Source organism: Bombina bombina, chromosome 4 (assembly GCF_027579735.1).
Source record: "Bombina bombina isolate aBomBom1 chromosome 4, aBomBom1.pri, whole genome shotgun sequence".
Lineage (NCBI taxonomy): Eukaryota > Metazoa > Chordata > Amphibia > Anura > Bombinatoridae > Bombina > Bombina bombina.
The window spans coordinates 1028132144-1028153964 of NC_069502.1; the positions used below are offsets into that span (position 1 = coordinate 1028132144).

The following is a 21821-nucleotide window of genomic DNA, read 5'->3' on the forward strand; positions in this document are numbered from 1 at the left end:
GTGTACTTACCAGCAATGATAATGCCGGTAAAATGCAGCCCAAGAGAAGGAGGTCATGTCTGTGTTAGCTTTGAAGCAGCCTGAGCCAGTACTACAGGCAGCCATTATTTACAATTGAAACCAGGAAGTCTGCAAGGATGCCATGACAACAGTGATGTCATCGATTGGAAGTGCTCTGGCTGAGGCTGAGTGACAGCTGCATCCTCCAATTAGCATTGGAGAAACTCGGGTGCAAGGCATGCTGGAAGCACAGCTGCACAGTTTGTCCGATCGTACTCATCCTGCTGCACTAACTGTACTGACAGGGCAGCTGTGAGTGCAGACAGGGTAGCTGGAGAAGCATGGGAGGCAGAGAGGTAATGATTTCTTAATTTACACTGTGGCTGTGCCATTCTAAATGATTCAAGCATTTCATAAGCTAAATTATCCTATGATTAAAATAAAAAGGGTAAATGATTAGTTTTTATATTACAGTAAACACTGTATATGTATAAATTATTGTCATTTGTTAATCTAAAAATATTCACTTTACCTGAAGATCTATATCTATCATCTATCTATCTATCTATCTATCTATCTATCTATCTATCTATCTATATGTCTATCTGTATCTTGACAAGTTTGTTTAAATAAATCTGTATTGTTTTATTGTAAATGAGTGCAGATGTTTTTCCATCAATATATACAACTGATCCTGACATCTTGGCAGCTGTGATTACATAGATGTGAGTACAGATCCTTTTTTGGCACTATATATATATATATATATATATATATATATATATATATATATATAGACACGCACACGCACACACAGAAGCTCACTCCCAGGAACGAACAACCAGCTCAATAACTTGTATATACATAGGTAATTTTGTATTTTAGTTGTCCCTCCTGCTAAATTTAGTATTTTTAGTTTTTTTTTATTCTCAGTGCTGCTGCTGTGAACCAAATTTTGATACAATGTTGCAAGTAACCAGGCTGCATGAAACCCTGTGAAGTTAACCCTTTCCTGCCTTCTGTTGGAGCTCCAGCTTCAGACCATTGCCATGGTAACCAGCGACAATGCTCTTATTGACCGGAACTCATGGGAGCATTGTACATGCTCTGCAGTCGGTAAAGGTACAGACTAGAGACTCCCAAGGCCCGGTATTTGTGTGCATTGAGCTGTTGGGGAGATTTCTGATCTCCTCATCGCTCATTGAATGAGCTCAGCGCTAAAATGAACCACTTCCTGCCTTCCGTAGGGGCTCAAGCTCCAGACCATCGCCTTACATTAGAGCGTTATAATGAATTTGTAAACTCATTGTTTCAATCAAATATATGCTATACAGAAGAAGGCAGCCCTTCGTGCTGCTCGGCTTTTTTAATTACCAAATTAATTACTTTGCAATTTGTGCAAATATAGATTTTAGCGTTTTGCTGTTGCACAAGAATGAATTTGTCAACAAAAATAGATGAGTGGCACAAAAGCACAAATCACTGCCTTTTTCCGCATTATATATATATATATATATATATTTTTTTTTTTTTGCATTATCTTATATGTTGAACCACTTCAGATGATTGTTTTTGTGTTGAGAAATCTGGAACATTGTTTGTATGTCTGGTGAAAAGCAGGAAGGTAAGATCAGGAGTGTGCATGTTTCTGCAGCAGTATATGGCAGTAGTTTTGCAACAATGTTAAGTGTGTATATATATATATATATATATATATATATATATATATAAAACAACAATTTATTTCATAAAAAGAAATAGGAAAAATAGCCAACAGATAACTAAAATTCTAATTAAAATACTATATATAGAAAAAGGGACGTCTCCCTCTAAAAAAAATCTAGCCACAACCTACTAAGCACATTACATTAGCAAGAACAATAGATGGCAGCACTATTTCCTGTCACGTAAGCACTATTTCCTGTCACGTAGTATTCCAGACATGTGCACGTTACCAACCTAGATATCTCTTCAACATAGAATAACAAGAGAACAATGCAGATTTGATAATAGAAGTAAATTGGAAACCTTTTTTTTTTTTATTGTATTCTCTATCTTAATCATAAAAGAAAAAAAAAATGGGTATCATGCCCTTTTAAGTAGTCTCAGATAAATAGTTTCTACCTTTCTGAAGATCTATAAACTTGTGACAGATCATGCTTATTACATTATTTGGACAGCCTTTGGCTAATGGTGTCAATTCAGGAGTTTCCTTTTGAAATTCTCTATTCTGCAGTATTTGGAAATTCTTCAAAAACATAATTTATGTAAGAACTTACCTGATAAATTCATTTCTTTCATATTGGCAAGAGTCCATGAGCTAGTGACATATGGGATATACAATCCTACCAGGAGGGGCAAAGTTTCCCAAACCTCAAAATGCCTATAAATACACCCCTCACCACACCCACAATTCAGTTTAACGAATAGCCAAGCAGTGGGGTGATAAAGAAAGGAGTAGAAAGCATCAACAAAGGAAATTTGGAAATTATTGTGCTTTATACAAAAAATCATAACCACCATAAAAAGGGTGGGCATCATGGACTCTTACCTGATAAATTCATTTTTTTCATATTGGCAAGTTCTTACATAAATGATGTTTTCTTTCATGTAATTGGTAAGAGTCCATGAGCAAATACATAAAAACGGTAGAATTTAGTAAATGTATGCAAAGAGGACCAAGTTGTCGCTTTGCAAATCGGATCAACTGAAGCTTCATTCTTAAAAGCCCATGAAGTGGAGACTGATCTAGTAGAATGAGCTGTAATTCTCCTAGGCGGGGCCTGACCCGACTCAAAATAAGCTTGATGAATCAAAAGTTTCAACCAAGAAGCCAAGGAAATAGCAGAAGCCTTCTGGCCTTTCCTAGGACCAGAAAATAAAACAAATAGACTGGAAGTCTTCCTGAAATCTTTAGTAGCTTACACATAATATTTCAAAGCTCTTACCACATCCAAAGAATGTAAGGAACTTTCCAAAAAATTCTTAGGAAGGGACAACAATTACTCTACTAATGTTGTTAGAATTCAGGACCTTAGGTAAAAATGAAAAAGAAGTCCGCAAAACTGCCTTATCCTGATGAAAAAAATCAGAAAAGGAGACTCACAAGAAAGAGCAGATAACTCAGAAACTCTTCTAGCAGAAGAGATGGCCAAAAGGAACAACACTTTCCAAGAAAGTAGTTTAATGTCCAAAAAATGTATAGGTTGAAATGGAAGAACCTGTAAAGCCGTCAGAACCAAATTAAGGCTCCAAGGAGGAGAAATTGATTAAATAACAGGCTTAATAAGAACTAAAGCCTGTACAAAACAGTGTATATCAGGAAGTATAGCAATCTTTCTGTGAAATAAAACAGAAAGAGCGGAGATTTGTCCTTTCAAGGAACTTGCAGACAAACCCTTATCCAAACCGTCCTGAAGAAACTGTAAAATTCTAGGAATTCTAAAAGAATGCCAGGAGAATTTATGAGAAGAACACCATGAAATGTAAGTCTTCCAAACTCCTGATGGAAAAACGGACCTTGAGATAGTAGGTCTGGCCGAACGGAAGTGGCCAAAGCGGGCAACTGGACATCCAAACCAGATCCGCATACCAAAACCTGTGTGGCCATGCTGGAGCCACCAGCAACACAAATGATTGTTCCATGATGATTTTGGAGATCACTCTTGGAAGGAGAACTAGAGGCGGGGAAATGTAAGCAGGATGATAACACCAAGGAAGTGTCAGTGCATCCACTGCTTCCGCCTGAACATCCCTGGACCTGGACAGGTATCTGGGAAGTTTCTTGTTTAGATGAGAGGCCATGAGATCTATCTCTGGAAGACCCCACAATTGAACAATCTGAGAAAACACATCTGGATAGAGAGACCACTCCCCTGGATGTAAAGTCTGGCGGCTGAGATAATCCGCCTCCCAATTGTCTACACCTGTGATAAGCACCGCAGAGATTAGACAAGAGCTGGATTCCTCCCAAACAAGTATCCGAGATACTTCTTTCATAGCTTGGGGACTGTGAGTCCCACCCTGATGATTGACATATGCCAATGTTGTGATATTGTCTGTCTGAAAACAAATGAACGGTTCTCTCTTTAGCAGAGGCCAAAACTGAAGAGCTCTGAGAATTGCACGGAGTTCGAAAATATTTATTGGTAATCTTGCCTCTTGAGATTTCCAAACCCCTTGTGCTGTCAGAGATCCCCAAACAGCTCCCCAACCTGAAAGACTTGCATCTGTTGTGATCACAGTTCAGGTTGGCCGAACAAAAGAAGCCCCTTGAACTAAACGATGGTGATCTATCCACCATGTCAGAGAGTGTCGTTCATTGATTCAGCATACAAAGCTGTAGAGGTCTCATGGGAAAACGAGCAAAGGGCATCGCGTCCGATGCTGCAGTCATGAGACCTAAAACTTCCATGCACATAGCCACTGAAGGGAATGACTGAGACTGAAGGTGCCGGCATGCTGCAACCAATTTTAAACGTCTCTTGTCTGTTAGATTCAGTGTCCATGACTCTGTCTCTATCTGGAAGCCTAAAAAGGTGACCCTTGTCTGAGGAATCGAGAAACTTTTGGTAAATTGATCCTCCAACCATGTTTCCAAAGAAACAACACTAGTTGATTTGTGTGAGATTCTGCAGTACGCAAAGACTGAGCTAGTACCAAGATATCATCCAAATAAGGAAACACCGCAATACCCTGTTCTCTGATTACAGAGAGTAGGGCACCCAGAACCTTTGAAAAGATTCTTGGAGCTGTTGCTAGGCCAAATGGAAGAGCAACAGATTGGTAATGCTTGTTTAGAAAAGAGAATCTCAGAAACTGATAATGTTCTGGATGAATCGGAATATGAAGGTATGCATCCTGCAAGTCTATTGTGGACATATAATGTCCTTGCTGAACAAAAGGCAGAATAGTCCTTATAGTCACCATCTTGAAAGTTGGTACTCTTACATAACGATTCAAAATTTCCAGATTCAGAACTGGTCTGAATAAATTTTCCTTCTTTGGTACAATGAATAGATTTGAATAAAACCCCAAACCTTGTTCCTGAGGAGGAACTGGCATGATTACCCCTAAAGACTCCAGGCCTGAAACACACTTCAGGAAAGCCTGAGCTTTTACTGGATTTACTGGGATACGTGAGAGAAAAAAAAACTTCTCACAGGAGGTCTTACTCTGAATCCTATTCAATACCCTTGAGAGACAATGCTCTGAATCCATTGATTTTGGACAGATTTTAATCCAAATATCCTTGAAACACCTTAATCTGCCCCCTACCAGCTGAGCTGGAATGAAGGCCGCACCTTCATGGGGATTTAGGGGCTGACTTTGGTTTCCTAAATGGCTTGGATTTATTCCAATTTGAGGAAGGCTTCCAATTGGAAGCAGACTCCTTGGGGGGAAGATTGAGTTTTTGTTCCTTATTCTAACGAAAGGAACGAAAATGGTTAGAAGCCTTAGATTTACCCTTAGGTTTTTAATCCTGAGGCAGAAAAACTCCCTTCCCCCAGTGACAGTTGAAATAATAGAATCCAACTGAGAACCAAATAAATTATTACCTTGGAAAGAAAGAGATAGTAATCTAGATTTAGATGTCATATCAGCATTCCAAGATTTAAGCCACAAAGCTCTTCTAGCTAAAATAGCTAAAGACATGGATCTAACATCAATTTTGATAATATCAAAAATTGCATCACAAATAAAATGATTAACATATTGCAATAGGCGAATAATGCTAGATAAGTTAGAATCCAATTCCTGTTGCGCTAAATTCTCCAACCAGAAGGTTGATGCAGCCACAACATCAGCCAAAGAAATTGCAGGTCTGAGAAGATGACCTGAATATAAATAGGCCTTCCTTAGATAAGATTCAAGCTTCCTATCTAAAGGATCCTTAAAGGAAGTACTATCTTTCATAGGAATAGTAGTACGTTTAGCAAGAGTAGAAATAGCCCCATCAACTTTGGGGATCTTTTCCCAAAACTCTAAAGATTTTGCTTGTAAAGGATACAATTTTTTAAACCTTGAAGAAGGAATAAAAGAAGTACCTGGCTTATTCCATTCCCTAGAAATCATTTCAGAAATAGCCTCAGGAATAGGAAAAACCCCTGGAGAAACCACAGGAGGTTTAAAAACAGCATTTAAACGTTTATTAGACTGAACGTCAATAGGACTGGTTACCTCAATATCCAAAATAATTAACACTTCTTTTAATAAAGAAAGCATATACTCTATTTGAAATAAATAAGAAGATTTGTCCGCGTCAATGTCTGAGGAAGGATCTCTTTATCAGATAGATCCTCATCAGAAGAGGATAAATTATGTTGTTGGTCATTTGAAATTTCATCAACTAAATGAGAAGTTTTAAAAGACCTTTTACGTTTATTAGAAGGTGGAAATGCAGACAAAGCCTTCAAAATAGAATCAGAAACAAATTCTTTAAAATTTACAGGTATAGCATGCACATTAGAAGTTGATGGAACTACAACTGGCAATGTGCTATTACTGATGGATACACTAACTACATGTAAAAGTTTATCATGACAACTATTACAAATGACATTCAGTGAAATAATTTCAACAATTTTACAACAAATGCACTTAGATTTGGTAGGACCGATGTCAGGCAGCAATGTTCCAGCAGAAATTTCTGAGGCAGGATCAGATAGAGACATCTTGCAAAACGTAAGAGAAAAAACAACATAAAATGCAAAATTATCTATTTCCTTATATGACAGTTTCAGGAATGGGAAAAAAAAGCAAATAGCATAGGCCTCTGATAGAGAAAAAATCAAGAGGCAAACATCAATGGGGTATTGAAATAATGAAAAAGTTTGGCGGCAAGTATGACGCACAACGTAACGTAAAGTTTTTGGCGCCAAAAAATAACCGGAAATGACACACTCGTGTCACTAATGACGCAATCGTGTGAAAGGTCTCGGCGTCAAGTATGACGCCGGAAATGACGAAGTTGCGTCATAGACGTATTTTTCCGTGCCAAAAATATTTTCGCGCCAAGAATGACGCAATAAAGTTTAGCATTTGACGCAACCGCGGGCCTAATACCGCCCGCAATTTGCAAGAAGTAGTCAATTGAAAAAAGACTAAACCCCAGGTAAGAAAAAAATGTCTTTAAAAGATGTTTATATTACCCAAATATGAAACTGACAGTCTGCAGAAGGAAATACATGAACCTGACTCATAGCAAATATAAGTACAATACATATATTTAGAACTTTATAAAAATGCATAAAGTGCCAAACCATAGCTGAGGTGTCTTAAAGGGACATGAAACCCACATTTTTTTTTCATGATTTAGAAAGAGAATGCAATTTTAAACATCTTTCTAATTTACTTCTATTATCTAATTTGTTTTATTCTCTTGATATTCTTTTCTGAAAAGCATATCTAGATATGCTCAGTAGCTGCTGATTGGTTGCTGCACATAGAAGCCTCATGTGATTGGCTCACCCATGTGCATTACTTTTTCTTCAAATAAGGATATCTAAAAAATTAAGCAAAATAAATAATAGAAGTAAATTGTAATGTTGTTTAAATTTGTATGTTCTATCTGAATCATGAAAGAAAGATTTTAGGTTTAGTGGCCCTTTAAGTAATAAAAAACATACTTACCAAAAGACACCCATCCACATATAGCAGATAGCCAAACCAGTACAGAAACGGTTATCAATAGAGGTAATGGTAAATTGAGAGTATTTCTTCGATCTGAAAAGGGAGGTAGGAGATGAATCTCTACGACCGATAACAGAGAACCCATGAAATAGACCCCCGTTAGGGAAATCATCATATTCAATAAGTGATACTCCCTTCACGTCCCTCTGACATTCGCTGTACTCTGAGAGGAATCGGGCTTCAACAATGCTGAGAAGCGCATATCAACGTAGAAATCTTAGCACAAACTTACTTCACCACCTCCATAGGAGGCAAAGTTTGTAAAACTGAATTGTGGGTGTGGTGAGGGGTGTATTTATAGTCATTTTGAGGTTTGGGAAACTTTGTCCCTCCTGGTAGGATTGTATATCCCATATGTCACTAGCTCATGGACTCTTGCCAATTACATGAAAGAAATGGTGCATTGCTTTTTTTGTTTGTTTATTTGTTCTCTGAAGGTTCAGGTTTCTGTACTTTCAGTTTTTTCCAGGAATTGTTTTTGGTCTTGATAATGCCATGTTCTTTAGAAACATTATTTTCAAAAAATGTGTTTCCTGTCTTTAAAGATCATATCCCTGTATAGTTTCTAATTTTGGGGTTTACAGGTTAATCCTTTGAACCATTTCAAGCGTTTTAAAGATTTGAACTTTTAACACCATACTATTGGTGGCTTTATTGAGCTTTATTACAGCTGACCATATTTCTGAATTGAGCTCTCTGCTGCTTAAAGGGACACTAAACCCACATTTTTTCTTTAATGATTCAGATAGAGCATGCAGTTTTAAGCAGCTTTCTAATTTACTCCTACTTTTAATTTTTCTTTGTTCTCTTGCTATATTTATTTAAAAAGTAGGACTTTAAAGCTTAGGAGCCAGCCCATTTTAGGTTCTGCACTCTGGATAGCACTTGCTTAGTGGTGGCTAGCTTTAGCAATGAGCAAGCATAACCCAGGTTCTCAACCAAAAATGGGCCTGCTCTTAAGCTTTACATTCCTGCTTTTTAAATAAAGATAACATGAGAACAAATAAAAATTGATAATAGGAGTAAATTAGAACATTGCTTAAAATTGCATGCTCTATCTGAATCATTTAAGAAAAAAATTGGGTTTAGTGTCCCTTTAAAGTGATGGTAAAAAGCCCTTCTTCATGTACACATCCAAAAATACAATAAACCTATCAACACATCACTAGGACCTGCATAGCAAAATATTGGAAAATGGGCGAACCAACTTGGGCCGAAATTAAGAACAAAATGCTGTTTACTTGTACGATGTATGATGCAGCAGCTTGGATACTAGATAATAAAGAAAATACTGACAGCATTTGGTTCTATTGGATTCTTAAAGGGACAGTCTAGGCCAAAATAAACTTTCATGATTTAAATAGGGCATGCAATTTTAACCCCTTAATGACCGCAGTACTTTTCCATTTTCTGTCCGTTTGGGACCAAGGCTATTTTTACATTTTTGCAGTGTTTGTGTTTAGCTGTAATTTTCCTCTTACTCATTTACTGTACCCACACATATTATATACCGTTTTTCTCGCCATTAAATGGACTTTCAAAAGATACCATTATTTTCATCATATCTTATAATTTACTATAAAAAACATTATAAAATATGAAGAAAAAATGGAAAAAAACACACTTTTTCTAACTTTGACCCCCAAAATCTGTTACACATCTACAACCACCAAAAAACACCCATGCTAAATAGTTTCTAAATTTTGTCCTGAGTTTAGAAATACCCAATGTTTACATCTTCTTTGCTTTTTTTGCAAGTTATAGGGCCATAAATACAAGTAGCACTTTGCTATTTCCAAACCACTTTTTTTTTCAAAATTAGCGCTAGTTACATTGGGACACTAATATCTTTCAGGAATCCCTGAATATCCATTGACATGTATATATTTTTTTTTCAAAGACATCCCAAAGTATTGATCTAGGCCCATTTTGGTATATTTCATGCCACTATTTCACCGCCAAATGCGATCAAATAAAAAAAATTGTTCACTTTTTCACAAATTTTTTCACAAACTTTAGGTTTCTCACTGAAATTATTTACAAACAACTTATGCAATTATAGCATAAATGGTTGTAAATTCTTCTCTGGGATCCCCTTTGTTCAGAAATAGCAGACATATATGGCTTTGGCTTTGCTTTTTGGTAATTAGAAGGCTGCTAAATGCCACTGCGCACAATACGTGTATTATGCCCAGCATTGAAGGGGTTAATTAGGGAGCATGTAGGGAGCTTCTAGGGTTAATTTTAGCTTTAGTGTAGTGTAGTAGACAACGCCAAGTATTGATCTAGGCCCATTTTGGTATATTTCATGCCACCATTTCACCGCCAAATGCGATCAAAGTAAAAAAAACGTTAATTTTTTCAAAATTTTAGGTTTCTCACTGAAATTATTTACAAACAGCTTGTGCAATTATGGCACAAATGGTTGTAAATGCTTCTCTGGGATGCCCTTTGTTCAGAAATAGCAGACATATATGACTTTGGCGTTGCTTTTTGGTAATTAGAAAGTCGCTAAATGCTGCTGCGCATCACACGTGTATTATGGCTAGCAGTGAAGGGGTTAATTATGTAGTTTGTAGGGAGCTTGCAGGGTTAATTTTAGGTTTAGTGTAGAGATCAGCCTCCCACCTGACACATCCCACCCCCTGATCCCTCCCAAACAGCTCCCTTCTCTCCCCCACCCCACAATTGTCCCTGCCATCTTAAGTACTGGCAGAAAGTCTGCCAGTACTAAAATAAAAGTTTTTTGTTTTTTTTTAAGAAAAAAAAAAAAGAAGCATATTTACATATGCTGTGTTTAGGATCCCCCCTAAACCCCCAACCTCCCTGATCCCCCCCAAAACAGCTCTCTAAGCCTCCCTCTCAGCCTTATTGGGGGCCATCTTGGGTACTGGCAGCTGTCTGCCAGTACCCAGTTTGAACAATCAAATGTGTATTTTTTTTATTTTTTTTCTGCAGTGTAGCTCAATCCCCCCACGGACCAACCCCCACCACCTAAATCACACCTAAGGGTTTTTTTTAAGCATTAAATGTCCCACTTTTATTTTGTTTTGGGACACATTTTTTCCGTAGTGTAGCGGTTCCCACCCGCTCCCTCCCCGTGCACGCGCCCGCCCCCTCGTGCACGCGCCCCCGCCCCCCTCCACATGACCAGGGCCATCGATGGCCGCCACCCACCTCCCACACCGGCTCCCACCCACCAACGATACCGGCCATCGATGTCCGGTGCAGAGAGGGCCACAGAGTGGCTCTCTCTGCATCGGATGGCCATAAAAGGTTATTGCAGGATGCCTCCATATCGAGGCATCACTGCAATAACCGGAAAGCAGCTGGAAGCGAGCAGGATCGCTTCCAGCTGTTTTCCACACCGAGGACGTGCAGGGTACGTCCTCAGGCGTTAACTGCCTTTTTTCTGAGGACGTACCCTGCACGTCCTCGGTCGTTAAGGGGTTAAACAACTTCCCAATTTACTTTTATCACCAATTTTGCTTTGTTCTCTTGGTATTCTTAGTTGAAAGCTTAACCTAGGAGGTTCATATGCTAATTTCTTAGACCTTGAAGGCCACCTCTTTTCAGAATTCATTTTAACAGTTTTTCACCACTAGAAGGTGTTAGTTCACGTGTTTCATATAGATAACACTGTGTTCGTGCATGAGAAGTTATCTGGGAGCAGGCACTGATTGGCTAAACTGCAAGTCTGTCAAAAGAACTGAAATAAAGAGGCAGTTTGCAGAGGCTTAGATACAAGATAATCACAGAGGTTAAAAGTATATTAATATAACTGTCTTGGTTATGCACTACTGGGGAATGTATAATAAAGGGATTATCTATCTTTTAAAACAAAAACAATTCTGGTGTAGACTGTCCCTTTAAGGAGGGATCTAGAAAACAATAACATGAATAAAGATTCTGAGAGCTAGAATTATTTATGTTCATGTCTGAGTATTATTTCACTACTCATGATTGATTAATAGAAGTCAATAAAACAAAGATGAGACTCATAAATCGCACCCTAATACCACAATTAGTCCTTGGCATCCATGTTTAATTTTCCTTATTTTTTGGTTATTTATGTTCATGTCTGAGTTTGTTATTAAGAACCCATGTTTACAAAATGTCTTAGCTATAACTCAGGTTCTATTGTTATTGTTTTTTCTTTTTTTGTTGTTGTTTTTTTTCTCTTTATTTCCACTTTGGATGTTGGATACATTAAATGGATAGTAAACCCCAACATTTTCTTTTTATGATTCAGATAGAACATACAATTTTAAACAAATTTTCAATTTACTTCTATTATCAAATTTGCTTAATTCTCTTGTTATCCATTGCTGAAGGGACAGCACTACTGGCAGCTAGATGAACACATCTAGTTATCCAATCACAAGAGACAAATGTGTGCAGGCACCAATTAGCAGCAGCTCCCACTAGTGTATGATATGTGCATATTCATTTTTAACAAGGGATACTAAGAGAACGAAGCACATTTGAAAATAAAAGTAAATTTAAAAGTGTCTTAAATGACCTGCTCTATATGAATCATGCAAGTTTAATTTTGACTTTCCTATCCCTTTAATCCCCTTTCTTTTCAATGGACATTTTATTATTGTGTCAAAAAACATACAAAAGGCTTGGAAGGAAAGGTTTCAAGTCTAACTACTCTGCTAAAACACAAGAGTAGGCCTCTTGTAAAGACTCAAATGAACTAGACTGACATCTTTTTAAATGTATTTTATTCTCAGACAGTCAGTCAGATACACAAATGTTAGATAGATATTATACCCATAAGCAGATGTAATTAAAGGGACACTGAACCCAATTTTGTTCTTTTGTGATTCAGATAGAGCATGAAATTTTAAGCAACTTTCTAATTTACTCCTATTATCAATTTTTCTTCATTCTCTTGGAATCTTTATTTGAAATGCAAGAATGTAAGTTTAGATGCCGGCCCATTCTTGGTGAACAACCTAGGTTGTCCTTGCTGATTGGTGGATAAATTCATTAACCAATTAAAAACTACTGTCCAGAGTTCTGAACCAAGAAAAAAGTTTAGATGCCTTCTTTTTTATATAAAGATAGCAAGAGAACGAAGAAACATTGATAATATGAGTAAATTAGAAAGTTGCTTAAAACTGCATGCTCTATCTGAATCACGAAAGGAAATTTTTGGGTTCAGTGTCCCTTTAATTGCTTATGTTGTACCCAACTGAAAATGTATATTCTAATAAATAAAAAAGATTTAAACATAAAAAGATGGTAAACTTTCCCTTTTGTATAAATATTTGGAATGTTAGCAATATTTTATATTGAGTTTAAGTCATCAGTTGTAATAAAGATGCACTCTGTTACTTTTTAATGTTGCACTGAAATACAAATACCCCCGGCTTTGGCCCCCCCATTTCACTGTTTGCCAATCAGGACTTTAGCCATATGGCACTCACAAGAATTTTTATTTGTATATAGGATGTAGCTTGTAGAACAATTCAGTCTGTTAGCTCACATAAAAAAGTACTTTTAACACTTTCTGGTCCTATGTCGGAATATATCCGACAAAAGGTTTTACCACTTGCGGTCCAATGTCGGATATATTCCGACATGTTCCCTCAAAGGTGCCAAAGTTCCCAGTGACATTTCCTCCGGGTCCTTTCCCCATGCTTTGTTCCCCCACCCTTGAAATGAGGCAGACTCCCTAGGGGGTGAGATCCTCTCCCCGTGTGCTCCTACGGAGCCTGCTGTGGAGGGGCAAGTGCTGGCCTGGGGTGTACATGTAACCTGGGTCGTTACGCTTTCCCCCCTGTAGCGGTCCCGGTGCCTGCGTGCGCCCATCTCTTTACCAGTGTTCTGTGTACAGCGCCACAGCTAGGCTAGATGTGGCACTGTGCACTGATCACTGGTAAAAGACGAATGCAAGCAGGCACCCGGACTGCTGCTGGAAGCCGGGGGGGCAAGCAGAACGACCCAGGTTACATGTACACCTGAGCTAGGAGGCCTTAGTCTGATGGTGCTACAATAAATTGGACCGGAAAGGGTTAAAAGTGGGTGGCTGGAGCACGGGGTATTTAAATTTTAGTCCTACATTAAAAAGTAAGTTAAAATGTATTTTCGATACAATTAATGAATTAAACACCATCTAAAACATTGCTAACATTCCGGATCTGTTCATACAAAGGCAAAAGTTTACCATCAATTTAAGGTGGCTATTTCTTGGAATAATTTGATTTCTTCATTCTTCTTGAAACCTAGAGTCAAACTCGGGGCTTTTTTACTCAGACTTAAAGGGACAGTAAATACCTTAAAATATTAATATAATTGGCCTCTGTGAAGATAACAAACCACAAAACAATGCTAGCTTTATTAGCATAGTGTCTGTTGCTAGCCATATCTACTCCAGTATCAAGTCCTGATGGGCTCCTCTAAGGTAATGGTAGCTGGAGTTTGGCTACTGAAAAACAACTGAAGCAAATAATATGTTTGTTTTTTAAAATGTATAAACAGAGCATGCAATTTTAAATTAATTTCCAATGTACTTTTATGGCCAAATTTGCTTTATTCTCTTGTTATCCTTTGTTGGAGCAGCAATGCACTACTGGGAGCTAGCTGAACACACTGGGTGAGCCAATGACAGGAGGCATATACGTGAAGCCACCTACATCTAGTTCCTAGTATTTCAGTCCTGAACCTACCTAGGTAGGCAAAGGATACCAAGAGAACTAAGCAAAATCAAAATAAGAACATATCCAGCTGTACGTACTGTGTTAAAGTTTGTTTAGGTGTGGACCCATTGGCTCAAAAGGGACATTAAACATCGCTGTCTCAACGCAGTGAATGAGTCCCAGGATGTTACCAAACAGTAGCAGGGATGGTCAAGGTGATGTTGACTGGCCAGGGTCAATACCAAAAGTACAGTAGAAGTATAGAATCATAAACCAAAGGAGTAGGCTAGGAGGAAGCAGAAGGTCACAAACAAAATCACTTGGGGCCGAAGAATGGTCAAAAAAAACAAACAAAGGTCAAAAAAAAGAAAAACTTCTGAGAAAATTCAAGCACACAATGGGACAAAGTCAATACTTGGGCATAGACAACCTAGACGAATAAAAAAGTATAACACTGTGTCAGAAACGAGCAACAATAATGACGTGGAACAAGATTCAATGATTGCTGCAATGTATACACAACACCAAGGTAGGCAACATGAGAAAATAATTTACAGGTCGACAAATGATGCTGCACAACAACCGCGAACAACAACTGTGAACATAACATTGCCCCACTCACCAGTGAGCCCTCTAGGGATAGACAAGGGTGGTAACCATGAAACAGCTGAGCAGGAGCATGCAGATGAATGGTAGAAACCCAAGAATGGTTAACAATGAAGTAATCTTTCCAGGCCACCAGATTCTACAACTTGATACCCTGATGTTTAGAATCTAAAATGCGAGCGATTTCAAACTCTTGATGTCAATCATGAAAGGAGGAAGATGACCAGTTTACAGAGAAAATAAGCAAAAGATGTATGAAAAACTGGGTGAACACCAAAGGTAAAGGGTAGAACCAGTTCATAGGATATCGGCCCAATGTGACAGAGGATACAGAACAGACTGACAAACCACAGAGGGTTGTTTAAACTTCAGATTATGTAAGGAAGACAAAATCTTGATGCCAACCCGAAACCAGCAAGTATCAGAACTGCGTCAGTCAGCAAATCTCTTGGAAGACGAAAAATAATTAATCAAAATTCGTTGGACTTATCGCTAATGTTGCAGAGAGTTGACCAGACAGAAGTCAACAGAAACTTAAATATTATTTAAATAAATCTAAATAAAATTACTACAATTAACTAAATTATTCCTATTTAAAACTAAATACTTTCCTATAAAATAAACCCTAAGATAGCTACAATATCACTAATAGTTACATTGTAGCTAGCTTAGGGTTTATTTTTATTTTACAGGCAACTTTGTATTGAGACTGTGTGACCAGAGGAAAGGCACAAGGTTTATTTCCCAGAGCAGCTTGAGCAGGTGAATTCTTCAAGAAATATTCCATTGTGAGCTCTTTCTGCCAGAGTTAACAAAGTAGAAAAGTTGTTCTGATGGACATTGATATAATGACGAAGGTAGGTCTCTAAGGAGGAGTGGTTGCTATGTTCTGTGAGTTTAAGGAAATTTGTGATTCCCAATTCACCTTCAGAATCTTGAAACAAACTGTATACCTCTATCCGACCCATTGCAAGTAGGCAAGCCGTAGGGATGAACAATGTACTGAATAAACAAAGTTGACCTTTTCTGAGTAGAGGGTAAACCAGGCAAAGGTATGAAGTGAGTCATTTGTGAGAATCAATCAACTACAAATCATATTACTGTGTTTCCTTTGGAGTCAGGTAAGTTAGTGATGAAATCCATTTCCAAATGAGACCAAGGTCAATTAGGTAAAGGCAGGTGAAGGGAGCTGCCTGGGAACTTAATTTGCACTATACATAGTACAAAAGGAGACATAACATAAGTTTGAGCATCTTTATTAAATTTGTCTACCAGACATGTTGTTTTAATCTCTTGATGGTGTAACCGAAACTAGGATGACCAGAGAACTTATTAACATGCACTCAGGCTAACATCTTAGTTTGTAAAGCAGTTAGGGAAGCATAAATAGTAACATAATTATTGATGAATTTGCTATAACAATTGACAAAGCTAAGACATTTCTGAAGACCTTTTAAGAAAGGTTGGAGGAGGCCAAGGTTGAATTGCTTTCAAACTTCTCAGGATCCTTGAACCAGGAAGGGCATTGTTGCTTGATGGGAGAAACATTTCTCTAATATGGCATAGAGATAATGATTTTAAAGTTGTTGGAGAACCAGAAGAACATGCTTAACTTGATATTTAAACGTAGAGGAGAATACCCAGATATCCTCTTGGTAAACAATAACAAACTAAGTTTTCTCAAAAGATGTTGTAATAACCAAATCTAGTGTTAAAGGCTGTCTTCGATTCTTTCTCTTCTCAAATTCTAATAATGCTTTATGTACCTCTTATGTCTAGCATTGTAAATATTCTGGCAACTCTTAAATATATAAAGAGTTCTGTACTGAGTGGAAGCTATTCTTGATTGTTTTTATGCTTCAGTGAACAATAATCAATGCATGGGATATAGACCACTATCTTTCGTTTCTCCAAAGAAAGATCCCACTTCAGCAGGTGAAGAGTATGGGCAGATGAATGCTCTTATAAAAATTTCTGAAATGTATTCTTTAAGTGCCTTAGTTTCAGGAGGTGACAGCAGCTATCTTCCCTTTAGGTAGCATGGAGTCAGGGAATAAGTTGATGTAGAAGAACTGCTTCAGCTTTAGACTTGAAAAACACATCAGCAAAATCATAGTAGAATGTTTGAATGTCAGATTTGACTGAAATGACTGCCAGATTAGATGGAACTTTGAGACAGTTTCTAAGACATTGTATAGCCCAAGAAAGAAGATCTCCACTTGATGAGAAAAAATGGCTCATGAAGTTTAAACCATGGTATCCCTAAGATAAGAAGAATTCTAATTACTAGATGAAATGCCACTCCTTCAGTAAGGAGAATTCCAAAAGTAATTTAATTAGTATGGTATGGTCTCATGCTGGAATGGTGCAAGAACCCAGAGGATGCCCACTCTTAGAGGATTGACTTTTGTAATGAAGGGTATTCCATGTCTCTGAGCAAAACCTTCACCCATAAACATTCCAGCAGGTCCAGAATCAATTGTAGGTGAATAGTAACATAATTGAATGTTAATGTCAGAGAGACTGTTAATATAATTGGAGAGGAAGGTAATACATATGTATGGCTTCTACCTGAGTTAAGTCTTCTCTTTTACTTGACAAATAAGATCATTTCTTAGAAGATTACCTTTCTGTCCAAAGTACAGACATAGCCCCAAAGATCGTCTACATTAGCATTCAGGTTCTTTATGGTGTATCATTCCAATTTCCACAGATTATTTGTATTAGGGTCTTCAGGAGAACTAATATGAGGAACATAATGATAAGCAGGTTTAACTGGAATCTTCTTGGACCTATGTTCACTCTTTTGTTTCTGTAACCTCTCAAAGTGATGGGTGTCTAGATGAATGCATAACTCAATAAACAAATCGAGACTAAGGAACATCTCTGAAATTTTTTTGTCTTTTAATCAGACAGTCCATTCCAGAAAGCAGCTTTCAAAGCTTTTTCATCCCAGGCAGTCTCAACTGCCAGAGTTTGAAACTTATTGAAGATCCAGAAGTAAGAATTCAGCTGCTGCTTTTCCAAACTTGTCAATGACAGAACGCAAGTCTAACAAACAGGGTAAGCTTATTAAGAATAGGGTGTTTTTGGGGGCGGAGCCAACAGCAGAGGCAGGCAGAAGCATAACTCTTGAGCTCCTAGGATTTGATTAAAAAACTACTTATTTTCAGCAAAATCCCAAACTAATTTTATATGTGGGCTACCACTAACTGGTCTATAACTAAAGGATTTTCGGTCTGAGAAGAAATATGCAGCTATATCAATGTTTAATAACTCCTCTAGGAGAGAGCCATCGCACTTAGAGTGGCAAAATCAGTAGGCCTTCCACCACTGCTACTGGCTCAAAGCCTTATAGGACGAAACCTGAAGCTACTCTCAAAACGGAGGAAGATGGCTGTTTTTCTGATTTATCAGATTCCTTAGAATCAACATTGAGGGGAATGACCAGCAACGCACTAACTAGCAAGGACCCCGGAGATACACAGTTAGAATTGCCTTTGGAATGCCTGCCGATGACGCTACAACAACAACCCTCGCTACCTAACATAAATAACTACGACATTGGTGTCCCATCACAAGACCACTATGACCCGCTCCTTATTGACCGCACAACAACTGTAATGAGCATCGTAGCATTACTGGAACAGACCCCACAGAATGCAGAGTCCTGTCGGCTACCAAGGCCCAAACCTTACCTCACAGTAGTGGAGACGCAACGCTTGCTTCCTGACAGCGGAGAGCTGATCAATTGGTGCGAATGAGACCCAGAACTTACACTTTTGCCGCTTTCACAGAGTTGGGTATGGAACATTGATCATTATAGACTGGGCATTGGATATGTTGTGTCCTGGTCACTGGGAGAGCTCCTTTTTAATCTCCGGGACAGATATCTGCTGAAAACGGGTATAGGCTCAACTTTTGATTTGTAACTGGATCCGACAGAGCCTGCATTAACATTCTCTTCAACGTTCACTTTTTGTTTATCGCATTTTTACATGCAAACTGAATGACACTGGCTTTTATGCCCTCTATTCCATAATACAAACTTGCACCGATCTTATTGCTGATGTTACATGTCCCTGGAGTTATATTTAGTACCCCCCATATCTTTTTAAAGTTAGGATTTACTAGCATATATGCTCTTCTCCTAAACATTAATGCTCTACTGTTTTATAGTTTAACCAGTTTGACATTATTCTTTGTGTGTTTTGCATATTGGCTAGGATATTAGACATGATCCTGAAGCCCCTACGAAACTTTATATTTTGATATAAACTCTAATATGGCACTTATCCAGATTACTTGGGTGCTTTACTATTACCTCTAATTTCATACCTCAATGTTTTATTAGCTGATGAGACTTTACTGAGTTGTTGACGCATTAATGCTGAGCATGCACCTGAGTGAGCATATACTTCTTGGTTATAGTGTATTACACCTATTCTAGCATACTTAACCCCTGATTGATGACTGTTCTGCCTGTCTTTACCAACACTTAGTCTGGATCTTAACTAAGATTTCACATTTTCCAGGACTGGAATATCAAGCAGCCCATACATTATAAAACATAGTCACAATGTCTCCCATTAATAAAGCAGAGCAACTATTTTATTACATATCAGGAGATGTTTCTGAGATGATACACCGCCTGTGACCTAGACTCTGATATAGGGCTCTAGTGCTTGCCTATATTACCACTTATTTTTGCCAAATTTCAGTTAGGCGATTATAACCCTGTATACTATTGCAATTTTAGAAATAGTGTTAATGTGTTCACAAATATGTCAGTTACCATTACCTTCAACATTCTTACCTACTGATATGGTATCTAAGGCCTCTTAAGAGAGCCACAACTAGTTTAATACCAGATTATACATTGCCCAAGTCTCCTAATACCCCTCATTTGAGTCAAAACTTCAATAGCTTCTTCATACAGGTTTAGACCAGGTGTTCTTTTTATCGCATAAGCTTGATATCTATGTTTCACATGTCATGATACCCTTTAACTGCTCCATGTTTTTGTGTTCTTACTGTCTATATTCAGGGCAATTTTATACAGTATAAGTCTCAGAGAAATATGTATTTACTGCCCTAAGTATACTATAATTATGATGCTATTTGTATCCTATAAAGTGTTTATATATATATATATATATATATCCACACAGCAAAGAAGGCACTCTCCGTTTGAATGAGCCGTTTATTAGTAAACGTTTTCGGGGTCTCCCCCGTCCTCAGACCACTTACAGGCATTAATCACAACACAACTTAAATACCTACTTACCCCCACCGTGAGACACCGCCATCAGACTCCCAGCTTCCGTGTAGCGCAACTGCGCATGCGTGCCCGGAACTAAGGAGAGCCAACGGGGACAGACTACAAAGTAAAATGCACGCGCAGTTGCGCTACACGGAAGCTGGGAGTCTGATGGCGGTGTCTCACGGTGGGGGTAAGTAGGTATTTAAGTTGTGTTGTGATTAATGCCTGTAAGTGGTCTGAGGACGGGGGAGACCCCGAAAACGTTTACTAATAAACGGCTCATTCAAATGGAGAGTGCCTTCTTTGCTGTGTGGATATTTGACTGTTTGTAAGCGCACCCCGGCAGCTGGATGTCAAAAAAGAGTGCTGGTTCCCTGCTTCTGTGTGTGTGTGTGTGTATATATATATATATATATATATATATAATTTTTTTTTTTTTTTTTAATTTTTATTGAACGCCAACAATCATATAAATTTCCATTATAAACAGTGATATTATTGGCATTACAGAGTTTTTATGTAACAAGTTTTCTTTATACATTTAACTTAATATAAACCGAATATTAAATAATACAAACAAATATAACACTCTGCTGAGGTGTGCATGGCTGTAAGTAGTATAGTGCCTAACTCTTTTTATTGAGCTACGTGATTTGAGGAGTAGTTTAGTATGTATGAATCCCATAGGGATTGTACGAGTGCAAAGAGGTCTAAGTTCTTAATTTTCAGGTAGTGGAATTCCTCTAAGGAAATTCTGCGGTTACATTCTTGTTGCCATTGTATTATAGATGGGATTTTATCAGACTTCCAGTTTCTGGCTATGAGAATTTTGAAACAGTTAGCTAGGATGTTGAACAGTTTTTTTCTGTGGTGTTGAGAATTTTTTGGAGGTTTTGTTGAAGAGCCAGAGGCATGGGTCAAGTGGGGTATTAAATTCCAGAATTTTACTCGTTTCTCGTGATATAGCGTCCCATGCATCCTGTATTTTGGAGCAGAGCCACCAAATGTGGGCCATATGTGCATTTACTGCGCCGCATCTCCAACAGGTCGTAGTGTGTGAGTGTCAGTCATCCCCCAGATGATAAATTTGAAGTATTCTGTTAGTTGGACCTATGATTGTTTTTGGGTGATGGAGGCCTGGTATGAATTCCGAGTTGTGATTCAGGGGTGTAAGTATAGAGATCCTGGAAGATATGTATGGGTATTCCACCAATATCTTGTCCCAAACAGAGAATGTTCCTGCTATGGTTTTAGTAAGGTTTTTTATGTTTGTCCCTGTCTTTTGGAGTCTAACAAAGTGCGCTTAAGTATGTGGATTCGGTAATGTTCTGTTCGAGTTGGACCCATATTTTATTGTTGATGTTTGAGGACCAGTCTATAATGCGTTGGAGGAAAGTCGCTTGTCTGTATTTATGGAAGTCGGGGACGTCTAAGCCTCTCATGTTCATAAGAAGGAGCATAATTTTTTTTATTAATTCGAGCTTTGGTATTTCTACAAATTAACTCAAATAATTTGTTCTGTAGGGAAGAAATAAAAGTGTTGGGAAGTGGAATAGGGAGTGTTTGAAATAAATATACCCAAATATTTAAGTGAAAGCGGTTGCCATTTA

The 21821-nt window shown here is 38.0% G+C and overlaps 1 protein-coding gene across 1 annotated transcript in view; it reads left to right on the plus strand.

The window, feature by feature from the left end:
* The first annotated feature begins 226 nt into the window (after positions 1–226).
* Positions 227–21821, plus strand: part of TASP1 (taspase 1) — a 680735-nt gene continuing 659140 nt past the window's right edge. Inside the window, exon 1 of the mRNA XM_053712134.1 lies at positions 227–356. The gene's annotated coding sequence lies outside the window, so the exon portion shown is untranslated. The remainder of the gene's footprint in view (positions 357–21821) is intronic.